Source organism: Hemitrygon akajei, chromosome 22 (genome assembly GCF_048418815.1).
Source record: "Hemitrygon akajei chromosome 22, sHemAka1.3, whole genome shotgun sequence".
Classification (NCBI taxonomy): domain Eukaryota; kingdom Metazoa; phylum Chordata; class Chondrichthyes; order Myliobatiformes; family Dasyatidae; genus Hemitrygon; species Hemitrygon akajei.
Genome location: NC_133145.1, coordinates 40,093,800 through 40,114,235, shown reverse-complemented (window position 1 = coordinate 40,114,235; position 20,436 = coordinate 40,093,800). Strand labels below are relative to the sequence as shown.

The following is a 20,436-nucleotide window of genomic DNA, read 5'->3' as shown; positions in this document are numbered from 1 at the left end:
CTTCTTCCCTCCTTAATATTTCTTTTAAAAATTCTTTTTAATACCCTGACCAAATGATTCAGACTATCTACCTCGTCTCTGCTTCTGTGAGATCAGCCCTCAGTCTCCTTTGCTTCAGAGTAAACAAACCCAGCCCATCCAATCTCTTCCAATAGCTGAAGTCCTCCAATCCAAACAACATCCTGGTCAATCTTCTCTGTACTCTCACCATCATAAATGCTTCCTCTCCACGGTGTGGCAACCAGAATTGCACACAATGCCCTATGAGTAGATGAACCAGTGCAGTACAACTTTCCAACTCTCATATGTATTGCATTGAACTGCTGCTGCTAACTTAACAAATTTCATGACACATGCCAGAGATAATAAACCTGATTCTGATTCCTGACCTATGAAGGCAAGCATACTCAATGTCTTCTTCAATGCCCTCTATTGCCCTGTTGCCACTTTCAGGTAACTATAGACTTCAACCCACAGGTCCATCTGTTCATCAACATTCCTTAGTGCCCTACTATTTACTATAAATGTCCTACACTAGTTGACTTTCCAAAATGTTTCACCTCAGAATTAAATTCTAACTGCCAATGTTCCAACCAACTTTCCATCTGATCACTATCCCACTATACTATTAAACAACAATAAACAACCTTCCTCACTATTTATAATTTCACCAGTCATTGCTCCCATATTCACATTAATATCATTAATACACAGTATATCACATCTAACAAGTGTCCTAACACTAACCTCTCTGGTGAGCCACTGGTCGCAAACGTTCAACTAGAAAAGCACTGTAACCATCTGTTTCCTACTACTATGCCAATTTTGGATCCAATTAGCCAGTTTGCCTTAACTTTCTGGACTTGACAACCATTTAGGACCTAGTCAAATACCTTATTAAAGACCACTATCTTCCGGCCTTTAACAATCCATTTCATTATCACCTCAAAAAATTCAGTCAGGTTAGCGAGGCAGAACTTCCTCTGTACAAAGCTATGCTGGCAAGCCCTGATCAATCATTGTCTTTCCAGATGTGTCTCTTTGTATTTTCTCCAACCTTTTTCCTATCACTAATTTAAGGCACTTTGCTTGTATTTGTGTGGTTTATCCCTGATGCTCTTTTTTTTTAAATAAAGGAACAACATTAACTATTACCAAGACCTGTATCAACAAGCCTTTATGTTCATGATATGTGTTTTTGGACCATTTGTAAGAATAGTTTTTGTATTTTAAAAGAACATTTAATCTGATAAGTGGTCTACAAAAGCACTTCTATTGTTCATTATTAAAAAGATATTACTTTATACATAACATTTCTAATTACGCAAAACTGTACATTCACATGAAACCATCCTCAACACTAGCCAACACATTCCATCTATTGCTTAAAATACTAACTAAGTATTGGGACAGTTTCCTAAAGACCATAAACAAACAGTAATTAATTAGCTTGCCTCAGTCAATAAATGCCTCAATAACATCATGTTGGGAAATCCCTGCTTAGTTTGGGAAAAGTCCCTTTTGCGAATGCAGAAGATAAAAACAGAGGCAGAGTTTGCAAAGAAACCTGCAGTACGAAGGTTAGAATGCAGCCACACAAGCAGAAGAAAGCATAGACAGTCTTCAGGTCAGGCAGCAGTTGTGGAAAGGACAAAAGAATTATCATCTCAGGTTAGAGACCTCCATCAGAAAAGAGGTACAGGAGCCAGAGGACACCATCAGGTTCCAGAATAGTTATTACCCTTCAACCATCTGGCTTGTGGATAACTTCACACACCGAACTGATCACTGAACACAACTTATGCGCTCATTTTCAAGAATTCTACAACTCATGTTCTCTGTATTATTTGTAATTTTGTATTTGCATAGTTTGTCTACGTTTGCATATTGATTATTTGTCAGACTTTGTGTGTAGTTTTTCATTGATTCTATTGTATTGCTTTGTTCTACTGTGAATGCCTGTAAGAAAATGAATGTACGAAGTTTGATAATAAGTGGACTTTGAACTTTGATCAGAACATTCGGGTGTTAGCTAACATTTCAGATCGAAGGCGCTGACCCTGTTTCTCCATGCAAAGATGTCACCTGGCCTGCTGGGCCCTCATGACACTTGTTTTAGATTTCCAACATTTGCTGTTTTTTGATTTTCACTGGTGTAACTAGGTCACTGTTGAATATCATTTTTATTGTTAAAGTACACTTTTGTATTCACGTAATGCTAAAATAGCTGCCTGTGCCTTGAAGAGAAAATTGTGACGTCATTTTGCACGTGTGGAATGAAGAGTTGCCATGAACGACGTTTGAGTGCTTTCCCAGGTTTGGTAAGGAAAGGTGAATAATATTTGATACTATCCATATCACGTCAAGTCAAGTCAAGTCACTTTTATTGTCATTTCGACCATAACTGCTGGTACAGTACATAGTAAAAATGAGACAACGTACAAAATGACACAGTACAAAAACTAGACTGAACTACGTAAAAAACAACAGAGAAAAAAAAACAACTACACTAGACTACAGACCTACCCAGGACTGCATAAAGCGCACAAAACAGTGCAGGCATTACAATAAATAATAAACAGGACAATAGGGCAGTAACGTGTCAGTCCAGGCTCTGGGTACAGAACATAGAACATAGAATAGTACAGCACATTATAGGCCCTTCAGCCCACAATGTTGTGCCGACCCTCAAACCCTGCTTCCCATATAACTCCCCACCTTAAATTCCTCCGTATACCTGTCTAACAGTCTCTTAAACTTCACTAGTGTATCTGCCTCCACCACTGACTCAGGCAGTGCATTCCACGCACCAACCACTCTCTGAGTGAAAAACCTTTCTCTAATCTCCCACTTGAACTTCCCTCCCCTTACCTTAAAGCCATGTCCTCTTGTACTGAGCAGTGGTGCCCTGGGGAAGAGGTGCTGGCTGTCCACTCTGTCTATTCCTCGTAATATCTTGTACACCTCTCTCATGTCTCCTCTCATCCTCCTTCTCTCCAAAGAGTAAAGCCCTAGCTCCCTTAATCTCTGATCATAATGCATACTCTCTAAACCAGGCAGCATCCTGGTAAATCTCCTCTGTACCCTTTCCACTGCTTCTACATCCTTCCTATAGTGAGGCGACCAGAACTGGACACAGTACTCCAAGTGTGGCCTAACCAGAGTTTTATAGAGCTGCATCATTACACTGTGTCTCTTAAACTCTATCCCTCGACTTATGAAAGCTAACACCCAATAAGCTTTCTTAACTACCCTATCTACCTGTGAGGCAACTTTCAGGGATCTGTGGACATGTACCCCCAGATCTCTCTGCTCCTCCACACTACCAAGTATCCTGCCATTTACTTTGTACTCTGCCTTGGAGTTTGTCCTTCCAAAGTGTACCACCTCACACTTCTCCGGGTTGAACTCCATCTGCCACTTCTCAGCCCACTTCTGCATCCTATCAATGTCTCTCTGCAATCTTCGACAATCCTCTACACTTCTACAACACCACCAACCTTTGTGTCATCTGCAAACTTGCCAACCCACCCTTCTACCCCCACATCCAGGTCATTAACAAAAATCACAAAAAATAGAGATCCCAGAACCAATCCTTGTGGGATACCACTAGTCACAATCCTCCAATCTGAATGTACTCCCTCCACCACGACCCTCTGCCTTCTGCAGGCAAGCCAATTCTGAATCTACCTGGCCAAACTTCCCTGGATCCCATGCCTTCTGACTTTCGGAATAAGCCTACCGTGTGGAACCTTGTCAAATGCCTTACTAAAATCCATGTAGATCACATCCACTGCACTACCCTCATCTATATGCCTGGTCACCTCCTCAAAGAACTCTATCAGGCTTGTTAGGCACAATCTGCCCTTCACAAAGCCATGCTGACTGTCCCTGATCAGACCATGATTCTCTAAATGCCCATAGATCCTATCTCTAAGAATCTTTTCCAACAGCTTTCCCATCACAGATGTAAGGCTCACTGGTCTATAATTACCTGGACTATCCCTACTACCTTTTTTGAACAAGGGGACAACATTCACCTCCTTCCAATCCTCCGGTACCATTCCCGTGGACAACGAGGACATAAAGATCCTAGCCAGAGGTTCAGCAATCTCTTCCCTTGCCTCGTGGAGCAGCCTGGGGAATATTCCATCAGGCCCCGGGGACTTATCCGTCCTAATGTATTTTAACAACTCCAACACCTCCTCTCCCTTAATATCAACATGCTCTAGAACATCAACCTCACTCATATTGTCCTCACTGTCATCAAGTTCCCTTTCAGTGGTGAATACCAAAGAGAAGTATTCATTGAGGACCTCGCTCACTTCCACAGCCTCCTGGCACATCTTCCCACTTTTATCTCTAATCAGTCCTACCTTCACTCCTATCATCCTTTTGTTCTTCACATAATTGAAGAATGCCTTGGGGTTTTCCTTTACCCTACTCGCCAAGGCCTTCTCATGCCCCCTTCTTGCTCTTCTCAGCCCCTTCTTAAACTCCTTTCCTGATACCCTATATTCCTCAATAGACCCATCTGATCCTTGCTTCCTAAACCTCATGTATGCTGCCTTCTTCCACCTGTCTAGATTTTCTACTTCACTTGTCACCCATGGTTCCTTCACCCTACCATTCTTTATCTTCCTCACCGGGACAAATTTATCCCTAACATCCTGCAAGAGATCCTTAAACATCAACCACATGTCCATAGTACATTTCCCTGCAAAAACATCATCCCAATTCACACCCGCAAGTTCTAGCCTTATAGCCTCATAATTTGCCCTTCCCCAATTAAAAATTTTCCTGTCCTCTCGGATTCTATCAAATTGAGGAGTCTGATTGGCTTGGGGGAAGAAACTGTTACATAGTCTGGCCGTGAGAGCCCGAATGCTTCGGTGCCTTTTCCCAGACGGCAGGAGAGAGAGGAGTTTGTATGAGGGGTACGTGTGGTCCTTCATAATGCTGTTTGCTTTGCGGATGCAGCGTGTAGTGTAAATGTCCGTGATATACATTTGTTTATATTTGTTTGTAAATCTAGAATATCAGTATTTTGACATGCTTTACACGGGGATGCTTTAGATTTTTGCGAATAAATTGATCTGCGCTGGAATGGCGTTATTATGCAAATTTTCTTATTGGCCTAGTCAATTAGTCTTTTTAGTAATTTAACTACAAGGCAATATATTGTAAAAGTTTATTTGTCTTTAATTATTGTTCCATGACTAAATGCGAATATAACGGAGTAATGTGAATTTGTTAAGCGTGAGTGAGAACTTATTTCAAGGGCTAGCCTATATGTGTTTGGAAGTTAAGCACGTGTGTGTGCAATCTTTCAGTTAAGATGAGATGTATTTATTCATAACTTTGGTGTTATGTATCAAGTACGGGGTTGGTGGGATTCTAATTTTTTTTTAGAATTGCCACTACCCTATTGGTTTTGTATATTTTGTTTTAGTTATTTTCATACTGCATAGGTAACAAGGGTGTGGTTCGAAATTAAACTGAGATTGTAACAGCGGGAACTTTTTTTAAAAAATTAATTTTGTCGTCCTTGTTGCGATACCTTCTTTCTGCATTAAAACATCTAAAACAGATAAAGGAATTAAAGACCTGAAAACGTATTTGTCGTCCTGCATGTGCAATTTTCCCCAGGCTACAAAACTGGAATGGAGCAAAAGTGATTCAAGCTTCTTAGTTTGAATCATCTAAAGCAGCCTATGGGTAGTTGTACATCGTGATATTTAATTATATCATATTTTCATTCTACTAATTGAATGAAGTGAACCTACTCATATCAGTTGCTCTGTAAGTCTACCTCTTATGGAAAAGCAGTTTGGTAATTTGCATTTACTTTTATCTTATACACCTTTGCTTGCACATTACATATTGGTTGGAAAGGTACGACTTAGTCCATGATCTGGTTTCTGTCACAAGGCAGCAATTTCAACAGCTTCGATTTACTTGATCTTGGTTAGATACTTGAAAATATGACCAAACCTTTAAATATAAGAAGCTCAGACCACTGATTAGAATAGCTCAGTTTGTTGCTGATAAGGAAATATGCAAGGGGATGTTGAAAATTCATTACCGAATACATTAACATCTATATTAGAATTGCACAATGACTACATCAAACTTCTTTGTTACTAAGAAATCAGATTTGTGGGAATCGTGTTCAAAACACTGTATCTTGTGACGTAGGAGTCTGCGTTACAAAGAAATATAGGTATGTTATATTCAATAAGAAAATTGCATTCAAATTGTGCATTTTTAAAGGAATGAATTCTTGAATAGCGTTATCAGGAAGCGAAAATGTATTCTTTTAATTAATATGCAAGAAGCATATTTTTACAGTTGGAATTCTACTTAAAATATCCATAACATTATTAATTAACAGGAAATGTGGTCTTTGCTATAACAAATGTACTCTTTCATAAATTTTGCACAGTTAGTCGAAGCACTAAACTCCACTCGGCACGTTGCTGACAAGGGAGGAAGATGGATGGGAGTCTGGAAGCACTCAATTTATTGAAGTATTAAACTAGCTAAGAAGAAATGAAACAAGATGTTCCAAAAATACTTGAATTAAACATTCATGGAAATTATTTCACTATCTGAAATAAATGAATGATGGAACATTCTTGGAAGCGCAGGCTGAACACCTCTCTTCCACTTCTGGCCCTCACAAGCTGTGCTAAATTGGTAGTTGACTAAATCAACAGTGACGCTATCTGTCACAGGCCTCCTAAACTCTAAGTAACGAAGTAAAAATCAGAAAAAGACTATTCAGCCCACCAATGAGATTATGAAAGGGATCATTAGGAAGCTGAGAAGCTGATTACTCTTGTTGAAGAGAATGGAAATAGAGGGAATAGCCAAGATTCAAGATCGTTTAATGGTATTACCAGTACACAAGTATAAAGGAGCACGAAATGATAAGATAAAGAACACAATACTAAAAAACACAATAAATATAAATACCTAAGTTAGCTTATATGAAGTGAAGCCAGGCATAGGAGTTCTGTAGATAAGGTGACTGACAGGAAGTTATAAAGTAGAGAGGTGGATTAGTAGATGAAGGTGTTGATTAGTCTTGTTTCTTGAGGAAAGATAACTATTTTTTGAGTCTGGTGGTTCTGGCATGGCCTCTTTCCTGACAGGACTGGGACAAACAGTCCACAAGCAGGGTGGGGTGGGCAGGATCCTTCATGATATCACATATACATATATGTGGGTAGGCTGGTGCCCATGATACGTTGGGCATTTTTGACTCCCTATTGTAAAGCCTTCCTGTCTGTTGTAGCATAGTTTCTGTACCACACAGCATGTTGCACATGTGTAGAGGGTCATGAATATAGAGGTGGATAGTCGAGCTCTCTCTTTAGCCTCCTCAGAAAGCAGATGCTTTTATATGTAAGAAGTTAAGTTTCTTTTGTGAATCCTTGGAACTCTGCAGAGTGGCTACCGTACTATCACTGGGCTTCTCCAAGATTGAGGTCAGGGGGTTCTTGGACGCAAATGGAATGCAATAATCTGGAAAGGGCAGGACACAGACAGAGCCATGAAATTAAATGAAAGCTGAGGAGTTTGGGGAGGCATGTGGCTCACTCCAGGTTTTGTTCCTGAAATTCTCTGCACAGACCAATTGAGCTTTCCCTTTAAACGTCTCTTCACTAAGCAACAAGTGAAAGGAAAGCAACCACGGCCAATTTAGGAGAAACTTTGTGAAATTGTTCTCTGACCCCCTTAGGCAATCAAAGCTCCAGGATGCTGTGATGCTCAAGATAATCCCAGCCAATTAAACAAAATTTTAAGTGCTCAAAAAATCTTGGTCCTCAGCGACTGCAACACCTTCTGTGTTTCACTTCTAATTATTGGAAGTGGTTGCTACCACACTGGCATGGCCTACAGCAAACAAAAATAATTTGTTAGAATTGCAGTGCCTATCTACAGCTCCAGGTAAAGGTACAATCAGGCCATGTATGCTTCTGATAGTGTGAGCTGACACTCAGTGCCAAGGGACCGATGCAATCTCTGGAGTCCAATGTCACAATTAAGGAAAAACATGGGAATTATTTTGGGCTAGGATAAAAGAAGAATATGTTGGAAGTACTCAGTAGGTTGGACAGCATCTCTCAGGAGAGAGAATCAGAGTTAATATCCGAGGTCAATGCCTTTCATTGGCATTGCTATAAAACCACTGGGCTAGGAATTAAATTTGGCATGTATGTAACTCTGTTACATGCAAGCTTACTCTGTATGACAGGAGATAGGACAACACAAACTGTCAGACAGAGCAAGGCCAGGGATGTGAGGTATCTGGATGAGGAATGAGGCAAGGGTGCTGGGAAAGAGATGGAAGCTGATGGGTGCAGAGGCACAGGAACTCCCTGTAATGATCCAAAATATACATAAAACTAGTCATGTATGTGTGTGCATACATGTTCACTATGGGAATTTGCACATACTACGTCCCTCCAAATGCTAGTAGATCTTAATTTCTATACAGGATCCTGTGCCTTGTTATGCACACTGGGCATGTGATGCAAGTCACAGGTTGAAGAGTCGTCAAAGTTAGTGTCTGTGGCAAAGTATGTCCATGACAAGAGTAGCCTTAATATTCTGATCAACATTTTTACTAACTGCAATTGAATAACACCAATTAGAGATCTTTATACAGGAGAAAATAAAACGGGGACTTCACACAGAAACAGTAAAGTCAGAAAACAAAACAAACATGACCAAAGGTAGCAGTGCAAAGGTAGAGAACATTGAGCACAATGTTAGTAATTTTCTTGCAAATTCCAAAACAAATCAATTGAAACTGATTCCAGATTGTTCACACTTCTTTCCTGTATATTTATAATCAGAAAACATTTGCAGGCACAGCAGATGAAAACGCAGAGAAAGAAATTACTTTGCACGAGTTACTGCAGACATGGCACGACTGGTGGAATACTGCAGGGATGTTCTTATATTTTTTTTTTGTCTTTGTACGTATATATTTTCTTAAATTTTCAGGTATTAAGCATTTAATAACTAATGAGTAGTTTTTTTTTTATTTTCAGAGGTATTTGCATCTGCATCAGTAACACCAGCTTCTTCCACCATTGTGGCTCACTGGGTCGTACTCTATAATACAATTTCTTAGCAACCACCAAGAGCTATCTTATATGAAGTCCAGTCAAATTCTCTTCCATAATAACTGGGTGTTACTGGTTTCTGAACAGTGACAGGGAAAATAACCTTTCTCAGTATTGATGGTCGAAGTGACCGCAGACATCTGTTCAAATACTCCCAATTGGGGTTGCAGATATCAGATGATTTGAAGACAGGACATTAAATCATTGGAGAAAACAACCTGCACATGAAGCCAGTGGAAGATAATATTGGGGTTGAAGAGCTTGTCCAAACCTAGAAGATAAACTTCTATAATAAATGGACAGGGGATATATCTAGATGGCAGAGATATAGAAATGTTTGAAAACAGAAACAAATTACACATTTTGTTAAAGTTAAGAAAAATGCAACAGCATCCAAAATCTTTATAAGCAATAAAAACGTTAAATAGGATGACTGTAGGTAAAAGAAGATTGCCTTATTTATTGTATTTATTTAGAGATATAGAGCAGAAAAGGCTCTTCCGACCCAACGAGCTGCTCCGATTACCTATTTAACAGTAGCCTAGTCACAGGACAATTTATAATGACGAATTAACCTAAACAGTCTTTGGACTGTGGGAGAAACCAGTGCATCTAGAGGAATTTTTTGTGGTTTACGGGGAGAACGTACTAACAGATGGCACTGGAATTGAACTCCAAACTCTTGAATGCCACCAGTTGCGATAGCATCACGCTAACCACTGTAGTGCCCTTATATTTTCATTGGTGGAAGTCCTAAAGAGATTCACTATTCAAATTCTGAACCTAAGCAGCTAGGTAAATTAGACATCTTTAACACAGGAGGTGAGCATATGGAATGAACTGCCAGAGGAAGTAGCTGAGGCAAAAACAGCAGTATCATATATGAAGCACTTGGATAGGTACTTGGAGGGAAATATCTGAATACAGGAAATTGTGAGGGCACCATGGTTGGCATGGACTTGTTGGGCTGAAGGGTCTGTATCTAGGTTGTATTGCTCTATGACTCCAATAAAAGTATTTTGGTTTAACATCCATCCCGTTTTTCTGATTGCTTTGTATTCTTGTTTCTATATTGTATCCTCTACATAATTCTATGTAAAGGTCAGAGACGTGTACTTATTTTCTGCTGATTTATTATGAAGCGACATTTCCCAGACACTGGGCTTCCAATAAGAGAATAACATTCTTGGTGTCAAAAAAGAGTGGATTAAGAATAGTTGGCACAATACAAAAAGTGGCCTACCTAATGCTCTTGTCATACATAAACTCAATCAAATTTAAGGTGGGCTTCAAACTGTGAGCTAATATTACAGCTATATAAGACCTTAATTAGATCCTATTTGGAGTACTATGTTCAGTTTTGGTCACCTCACTATAGCAAGGATGTGGATACTATAGATAGAGAGTGCAGAGATTTACAAGGATGTTGCCTGGATCGGAGAGCACGCCTGATGAAAATGAGTTGAGTGAACTTGGCCTTTTCTCCTTGGAGGAATGGAGGGGGAGGGGTAAGCTGATAGAGGTGTATAAGATAATGAGAAGCATTGATTATGTGGATAGCCAGAGGCCTTTTCCCAGGGCTGAAATAGCTAATGCGAGGGGGCAGGGTTTTAAAGTGCTAGGAAGTAGATATCAGGAGGATGTCAGAGGTAAGTTCCTCACACAGAGAGTGGTGAGTGCATGGAATGAACTGCCAGCAAAGGTGGTAGAGGCGGATACAATAGAGTCTTTTACAAGACTCTGAGACAGTACACGGAGCTTAGCAAATAGAGGGCTATGTGGTAGGGAAATTCTAGGCAGTTTCTAGACTAGGTTACATGGTCAGCACAACTGTGATATGTTGTAGATTTCTATATTCTGTGTTCAAACTTCTGGAAAATTCTATCCAAAAAAAATATAAATGTAATTCCCTTTCACTGTCTCTTATATGTCACCACAGCAGCAGAACCTACATAAACAGGGCAAGCTTTTGTCGATTGAGTACGCTGCTAATCCAGTTGGGGAGTTGAGTGACAAAGTGAAAGACATAACGAAGCAGTTCATTGAAGATTAGAACTCACCATTCAGCCCTAAAGCCATCGCAGAAACCACCTGTACCTGATTAAAATCCCCCAATGCAGCTGCTTTTCTGCATTCCCTGCTTTCTTTGGAATGTTAGCGAAGTGCAAAGTAATTGTCAGAACAACAATGGGCCAGGTTTCCACAGTGCTCCCCAATTTATCATTGAAAATGTTGGACCAAAACAAAATTGCAACTCAGACACATTTGGGGTTAATTTGCTATAAATACTGAGACTAAAGACTGGGAGACCTGACTGAGAAATACTATTTGCTATTCAGTAGCCCATTGTTGGTATGCACACAGAGGAAAGTTGGTTGAGAGCACAGATGTGCTTGGCTATGATCACTTCTCGGTTCTGTACTCCGTACCACTAATAGGTATGTGGGTTGATTTTATCATTAAAAAAAAGAGTACAAGGATGAGATTTTAAAACTCTTCTTGTGCCCTGAAAAGATAAACTATTTGACCCCAAGCCGTTCATTATTTGGCTCCTTGCTGGCATACATAATTCAGGTATAACTCTTGAAACCTTAATGAGCCAAAGTGAAGCCCTGTGCTTAAATGGAACAGTGAAACAAGCTCCACACTGCCAGTGTTTTTGGAGTAATTTTCAGTTATGTTTATTTAGTTTATATTACTCTATTTTGATTGTTGATATGTGTCTTGTAGAGTCACCAAGAGGTGAGGCAAAAAAAAGACCTGCATTACTGTGCAGCCAGTTGGCTTTGGATATTCATCTTACGCTAACAATTTGAACATTGCTGCTCTGCAGTGGTAAGGTGGAAGCAGACTTAAATCTTAACACTAAACATGAATCCTTTCGTTGAGTTTAACGTATAGTTACTGCATGACAGGAGATAGATAGATACACCAGATTCAAGTCAAAATATAATATTTTCCCCATCTGAACCTCACCTTCCAAGCAGCAGTATTCAGAGTTAAATATTTTAATGAGGCTACAAATTTGGGAATGGTGCTCCTCCTTTGATGGTTCGTCTGGTGATCAGGATGCTTAGCCCCAGCAACTGAAGGGAGGCAAACAACAGCGTTGGGAAGAATCAGTTGTTTCACAGCACTGACTGTGCCACACCTGAGAGGAAGATTTATGACAGGCTAGTGCTGTTCAGGGATACTACTGCATATGTGCTGGACAGGGGTTGGGGGATTGTGGAAACGGCCCTTGACTGAATACTGCACATGCACGTGATGGGCTTTGAGGATGGAATCAGGGAATGAATCTAAATAACCGTCAATGATGCAGCCCAAATCAATGTTTCGGAAGCAATTAGCTTTCCCATCATGACTGGAGTCAGGCTGCCCACTCTACCCTGAGTTGTTCATGTGTTACTATGAACCAAATCCATCAGGAAGAATGTGGGCATAAGAGAGTCCATCAGGAAGAATGTGGGTATAACAGAGGTGACAATGTCAGGCCATGTGCGGGGGGGGGGGGGGGGGGGCTGTCAGATCAAAGCCTTCCTACACATACAGTAGACATTGTCACACATACTACTTGGATCCATGATTGGTCTGCAGAATGATTAAGATCTATGACCATTTTGAACTGGGCTCAAGGAGCAGAATCAACAGCAGGAAAATTGAGAACATGATCTTTGGACTGAGTAATCTTCCATTCCCTTCACTGTCATGTCCCTAGTTGTCTGCTTGTTCTTGATATATGAATAGAATGCCTTGGTATTCTCTTTAATCCGACTGTCAAGGACTTTCCACAGCCCCTCATGGCTTTTCCAATTCCTTTCTCGAGTTGTTTTTGGCTTCATTTATAATCCTCAGGGCTCTGTTGCATATGTTTCCTTTTTTCTTGTTGAATAAACTCACCACCTCTCTCAACATCCAAGATTCCCTTACTTTGCCATCCTCATTCTACCTGTCCTGTAATCTTTGTCTATGCTCCAGACACTATTGTACCACACCCACTTAGCAGTCACAGATAAGATCTATCAGGTCCAGTGCCTTCCCCATCTGACTGAAATTCAATTTGCTCAATTTCTGAAAAGGAAACCTATTTGGTGTAAAGGCTAATACACTACAGCGTGCTGGGAATCCAGTACTATATTCCATATTTGAGGCTCTACTGCCCTCACTGATATAGCCCACCATCATTTGTATCAAGGCCAAGTTCTCTAAATAGTAGCCTTAGAAAGAAAGAAATGTAATTATCCAGTGTTTTTTTCCTCTGGGTGCAGAGGTATCCTTCAAATCATTCTTTTTGTCTTTCTCTACAAATTGTGAGAGAATACTTAACATCTTTCTAGATCTCTAGTTACTCTTAATGCCCTAGATGATTGATTATGAGATGGCAAGTATTTGTCATAAACATGTATCCTAGAAATGAGCCAGTTCCTACAAATATCAAATGCTTCAATATATGTACTATCTCAATCTGTTGCCAGTTTCCTATCACCACGACAACCCTGTTTCATAATATGGCAAAAGAAAATATCAAGAGCATGTTGCTATATCTCATCTCAAAAAAAAGTGAACAACACATCTGTCTGAACTCTATACTGATAAATTTAATCCTAAAGCCTCTTCTAAATGGACAAGTTAACCATTGTTTAGAGGAACAGGACTGCTCCGCAAGACATTAATCCACAAATCACAAGCAAATCCTGCATAGATCCGCCGGCAGAGGTATTTTGAGACATTTTTAACCTCTCCCTAGTTTAATCTGAGGTTTCCACCTGCTTTAAGAAGATCACAGTCTTCCCAGTTCCTGAACAAAATAAGGTAATGTCCTGTGCAACACACAAAATGCTGGAGGAGCTCAGCAGGCCAGGCAGCATCTATGGAAAAGAGTACAGTCAATGTTTCAGCCCGAGACCCTTTGGCAGGACTGGAGAGGAGCACCAGTGGAAGGCAATGGGTGGGCAAGGAGATAATGTGTGAGAGAGAAAGGGGGATGGGAATTGGTGAAGAAGAAGGGGATGGGGGCCATTACCGGAAGGTTGATGTTCATGCTGTCAGGTTGGAGGTTACCCAAACGGAATCTCTGGTGTTCCTCCAACCTAAGTGTGGCCCCATCACAACAGTGGAGGAGGCCATGGATAGACATCAGAATGGGAATGGGAAGTGAAATTAAAATGGCTGGTCACTGGGAGAGCTCACTTCTTATGATGGATTGTGTGTGTCGCTTGGATTTCCAGCATCTGCAGATTTTCTCTTGTTTGTGTAAGGTAACACCCTTTAATGGCTTCCACTTGGTCTTGCTGACATTAACCACCATGAAGTGCTTTGGGTGGCTGGTCATGGCACACATTAACTCCAGCCTCCCAGACAACCTGGACCCACTGCATTTCACCTACTGCTGAAGCCAGTCTCCATCAGACACCATTTTCTTGACCCTCTACACATCTCTGGAGCATTTGTTGTGCATCATTGCCTTCAATATTATGATTCCAAACACTTAGACCTGAAATTCAACACCTCTCTTTGCCACTGGATCCTTGATTTCCTGACTGACAGACTCCAACGTATAATGCTAGGCAGCAACTCCTCTGCCGTGATTATCCTCAACACTGGTGCCCCACAAGGCTGTGGCCTTAGCCCCTTACTCTAATCCCTATATACTCACAACTGAGTGGCCAGATTCTGCTCAAATTCCACCTGTAGTGGGTCGTATCTCAAGTAATGATGAGTCAGAGCAGTGGAGGGAGATAAAGAGCCTAGTGACATGGTGTTATGGTCACATTTCCCTCAATTTCAGCAAGATGAAAGAGATGATCATTGACTTCAGGAAAGTGGCAGTGTAGATGCTTCTGTTTACATCAACAGTGCTAAGATTGAGAGGGTTGAGAGATACAAGATCCTCGGAGTGAACGTCACCTGTTGTAGTCCAACCACATTGACGTCATGGCCAAGAAAGATTACCAGTGTGTCCATGTTCCTTTGATCTTCAACAATTCTTGTTGACACACCATGGAAAGCATCCTATCCAGATGCATCACAGCTTGATTAGGCAACTACTCTACCTGTGACTACAAGAAACTGCATAAAGTTGTGAACACAGCCCAACACATCACAGAAACCAACTTCCCCTTGATGGACCCTGTCTTCATCAAAGATCCCAACCTACCCTGGACATTCACTCTTCTCCCTTCTCCTATTAGGCAAAAGATATAAAAACCTGAAAGCAGATGCCACCAGGCTCAAGGACTGCTTCTATCCGACTAAATGCATTGAATGTTTGTCAGCATCTAGGTCAGGATGCTGTTCATTGACCTTAGCTCAGCATTTAATACCATCATCCCTGCAGTCCTGATTGAAAAGCTACAGAACCTAGGCCTCTGTACCTCACTCTACAACTGGATCCTCGACTTCCTAACTGGAAGACCACAATCTGTGCAGTTTCGAAGTGACATCTCCATCTTGCTGACAATCAACACTAGTGATCCACAGGGATGTGTGCTTCCTGCTCTACTCTCTACACTCATGACTGCGTGGCCAGGCATAGCTCAAACAGCATCTATAAATTTGCTGATGATTGTTGACAGAATTTTGGATGGTAACAACAGGGCGGACAGGACCGAGATATATCAGTTAGTTGAGTAAAGTTGCAGCAACAACCTTGCACTCAACATCAGCAAGAACAAAGGTGATAGTGGACTTCAGGAAATGTAAGATGAGGGAACACAAACCAATCCTCGTAGAGGGATCAGAAGCGGAGAGAGTGAGCAATTTCAAGTTCCTGGGCATTAATGTCTCTGAGGACCCGACCTGGACACAACATATTGATGCAGCTATAAAGAAAACAAGACAATGGCTACATTTCATTAGGAGTTTGAGGAGATCAGGAGATTTGGTTTGGCAACTAAAACTTGAAAACTTCTACAAATGTACAGTGGAGAGCATTCTGATTGAAATAAGTTGCAGAAACTTGCACAATTAGCTCCATCATGGGTACCAGCCTCTGTAATATCCAAGACATCTTCAAGGAGCGGTGCCTTAGGAAGGCGGTACAAATCATTAAGGACCCCCACCACCCAGAATATGCCCTCTTCACACTGTTACCATTGGGAAGGAGGTGCACAAGCCTGAAGACATACACTCAGCAATTCAGGAACAGCCATCCAATTTCTAAATGGACATTGAACCCATGAACACTACTTAACTATGTTATTATTTCTTTTATTTTGCACTACTTATTTCAACTTAACTCTAACAAACATATATATTCTTAATGTTACTTAGTTCTTTTCTCTATATTTATTTATCACATTTCATTGTACTGCTGCCGTAAAAATTAACATATTTCATGACATTTGCTAGTAATATTAAATCTGATTCTGATGTATGATAAGATTGATCCTTGACCTCACAATCTACCTTGTTATGACCTTGCACCTTATTTTCTAACTGCACCTTACTTTCTCTGCAACTGTAAGATTTAGTGTGCATTCTTGTTTTACCTTGCACAATCTCAAGGCACTGTTGAAATGAATTAATCTGTTTAAATAATATGCAAGGTAAGTTTTTCACTGTAACACACACCAAATGCTGGAGGAGTTCAGCAGGTCAGGCAGCATCTATAGAGGAATAAAGAGTCGATGTTTCAGACCCTTCATGATCTCCTCCAGCATTTTATGTGCATTACTCTTGACTTCCAGCATCTGCGGAATCTCTTTAAGTTTTTCATTGTATCAATTTATATTCGCATAATAAAAGCCTTAATTCTAGGACAATAAACCTAATTCCATATATATCTGCATGAGACAGGACATTTTGCACTGAAACAGCTGTTTTAACAATCAAATAAAATGGGGAAAAAAGGATGGAAGATAAATCCAAAGACAGAAAAATATCATTTGATTGAAGAAGTTATTTTGCATTCTACTTCAAAAGTGTTGTTCATTTCATTAGTTCCAGTGTTGTGGGATATCCTAAGAGCAAGACAGGTATTATAAAAATAGATACCTTTGTTTTGTTTTTCATTTTCCTAGCATCCTAATATTATTGTATTTTTCATAACCACCACCAAAGTTTATCTTTGCAATATCACTCCAAACATTCTTAAAGATGTTACCAATTTCCCCTTTACATTTACTTTCCTATATTAAATTCTCTTCTTTCTTATTCTGCTGTGCTGGCTTATTTTTATGTAATATTGTTTTATTTTCTAGCTGTACTGTTTAATATTTCATATAGAGCAAAATTTCATCTAATTGAATGCAAAATAAAACAAAAACTCTGGCTTCACCCACTGGCTTGGCTATCCCTGATATCTTCCAACCCTCAGTTGCAATACTCCCAAAAGATCCGTACATCATTTGGAACTTAAATTTTAATCGGAACTACATCTTAAAGGCTTGATATTTTGTCTGACTCCTCCCATTTGCTGCAAAGGAAATTAACAGCTGCAACAGTAACTGGGTTTGCCTTGCAGCCAGTTTTAGTAAAGTTCAAAGTAAATTTATCATCGAAATACATATACCATATACAACCCTGAGATTCAACTTCTTGCAGGCACCCACAAAGCAAAGAAACAGAACAGAATTCACAAAAAAAAACAAACAAAAAATACTGACAAACACCTAATGTACAAAAGAGTTGCAGTAACAGTGCCAATTTGTTTTAAATTTTATTCATTTGATTCACTTTATGACTCATATGCTACTCGTCGTTATCTTCATCACCTTTTCTGCTTTTTGCTTTGTTCCTTCAGGGCAGCCACATTCACACTTTCCTTCTGAATAGTGCTGAAGAAGAAGCCTTTATTTAATTTAGTTTTGATACAATCCATGAGCTGAAATATAGCACATGGTTGGTATATGTCAGATGCTTTAAAATCCCAAGTTCTACTGCTTCCCATCATTTTTGGTTTGCAGGGGCAGGACAGTCACTGTTGGCCAGCTCATTGCCTTAAGTGTTGCCCATCAGAAGCAAAGGGGCGACTGGTCACCTCTTTATCATTCCAACCTTCATTGCTGTCATTTCCAACGATCCCTTGGCAGGTCAACTCTCCTATCTATTAAGCTCTGTGGATTGGGTGACTGGGTAAGAAGTGCTGATTTTGCCCCACAATGAGGCAAATCCAAAATAAATTTCATAAATAGCAACATTCATTACTGACAATCTTTCTCTTTAAATTTGATATTTTATATCAATATATATCAATAATATTTAATAGTGATGAAAAACTTGGGATTCTATCCTTATGACAGGACATCTTCTGGCAAAATAATGTCTTGCTTTTTAGTCAGTTTTGTTTGTTCATTGCTGTACCTGCTTTTATTTGTTAAATTAAAATTTTCCATGTGTCTTCTGAATAAACTCCAGAATTCTAAATAATTTATCACATAAATTCACACCACCTCCATCTTTAAGCCTTCAGAAAACTCTCAGGAACTTTTTCATTCTTTCTCTATTGTTTCTTATAAAGTTGTTCTGCATAGATTCACTCAGTCTGGTTCTTCAGATTGATTCCGTTATTCACTTGCTACTGATATAAGGCTACTGTAATTTTATCCTTATCAAAGTAAGATTCTTTTTTTTTTAAACTTAATTTCTATGAAAGTCAAGCAGTGCCTTTTTTAATGAAACTTTCATCCTTAACTTTGGTATCTTTGTATCAATGTTCCTTGGCACTGCATAGAGTCATAGAGGAATACAGCACAGATACAGGCTCCCTGGCCAATAATAGTGTTCACCTATCTAGTCACAATTTCTTGTGTTTGGCCCATATTTCTCTGTGCCCTGCTGATCCATATACCTATCCAAGTGCTTCTTAAATTACACTATTGTACCTGTCTCAACCACTTCTCTGGCAGCTCGTTCCGTATGCTGATCACCATGAAAATGTTGTCCCTCATGTCCCTTTTAAATCTTACCCTTCTCACACTAAATCTATGGCCCTGTTTTTTGCCTAGCCTACACTGGTAAAAGATGGCTATCATCCACCATATGTATGCCTCTTATGATCATATGAAACTCTATAAGGTCATCCACCACTCTCCTACACTCCAAGGAACAGGCGGACAAAGTTACTTCGAACTCAATGGCTGTGAAGGCCGATGAAGGCTGTAACAAATCCATCAGCTCCAATCGCCGTGGTTTCCATGCCATTGGAATCAGTTGGCTGATTTGTGAAGTATCGTGTGCTTCTTGGAGTGCAACATCAAGCACACGTTAAACAAATACATGCGCAGGCATCTTCGCTCTGTGATAGATCAATGGAACGAAGACCATCATCCTCGACCTCGAGGGATAGACATGACGATGACACTCCAAGGAATATCGACTTAGCCTGGCCACCATCTTCCTGTATCTCTGGCCTGCTCATCCTTGCAACATCCTTGTAAATCTTTTCTGCACTCTTTCCAGTTTAACCATGTCTTTCCTATAACAAGGTGACCACAACTTGGCACTATGACAACCTTCTTCACAACACCTCATAATTTCATATCATCCACAAACATGCTTATCAAGCCAAGTGTATTTGCAACCAAATCAGTTATATAATTAAATGAATGACAAATTATTCAAAATTTCAGTGCCTGTAACCTAACCTAACTTGTACCATCTAACTTGCCTATCATCACTATGTTCCAAAATCTACCTATGCTTTTACTGTAGCAATGTCTCAGTCTTAAAATTTGTGCCATTGTTGTCACGTTATGCACTTGACTGTCCTTGTACTGTGTCAGTGACATCCCCTTGTACAAAAAATTTCAAGGAAGTGCACTTCCCCAATTTTGGGCTCATGCAAATGTCCCATTTGAAACAGAGCAGCCACAGTGACCCTGGGTTGAGCTGTGAAAGGGCCAAACTATGGAATTCCCCTCTGTATTCACTGCTTTCTCTCTTTCTCTCTCTCTTCTTTTACCAGACTTTAGATCACTTACAGCTGGATTGTGCTTGCCTGAATCACGCCTTGCACAACCCTTTGTGATCCTCTGGCTCACCAGTCTACTGCAGCCGTACAGGTGTAATCGAGGTCCTCATTGCCAAGGTTGTCCTACTTCGAGGAACTGTCTGTGAGCATCAGGTGTCACATCCTAACATTGTGCTCTCAGCACCCTCACAATCTATTGACAGCTCCTATTGTCTCAACACCCTTACAATCTACTGACAGCTCCTTTTGTCAAGGAGCTTTTCAACACTGATAATCAAAGACAACTAGAAGAGTTTTGAGAGTAATTTAAATAATTTAAATTAGATGCACTTAAAGTTACATCTACCTACCATAAATTAAAAATCAATTAAAAGGAAGAAAAGA

The 20,436-nt window shown here is 40.0% G+C and overlaps 1 protein-coding gene across 19 annotated transcripts in view; it reads right to left on the bottom strand.

The window, feature by feature from the left end:
* rbfox3a (RNA binding fox-1 homolog 3a) overlaps window positions 1-20,436 on the bottom strand; it is a 1,515,582-nt gene that overhangs the window by 461,792 nt on the left and 1,033,354 nt on the right. The gene's annotated exons all lie outside the window — the stretch shown is intronic.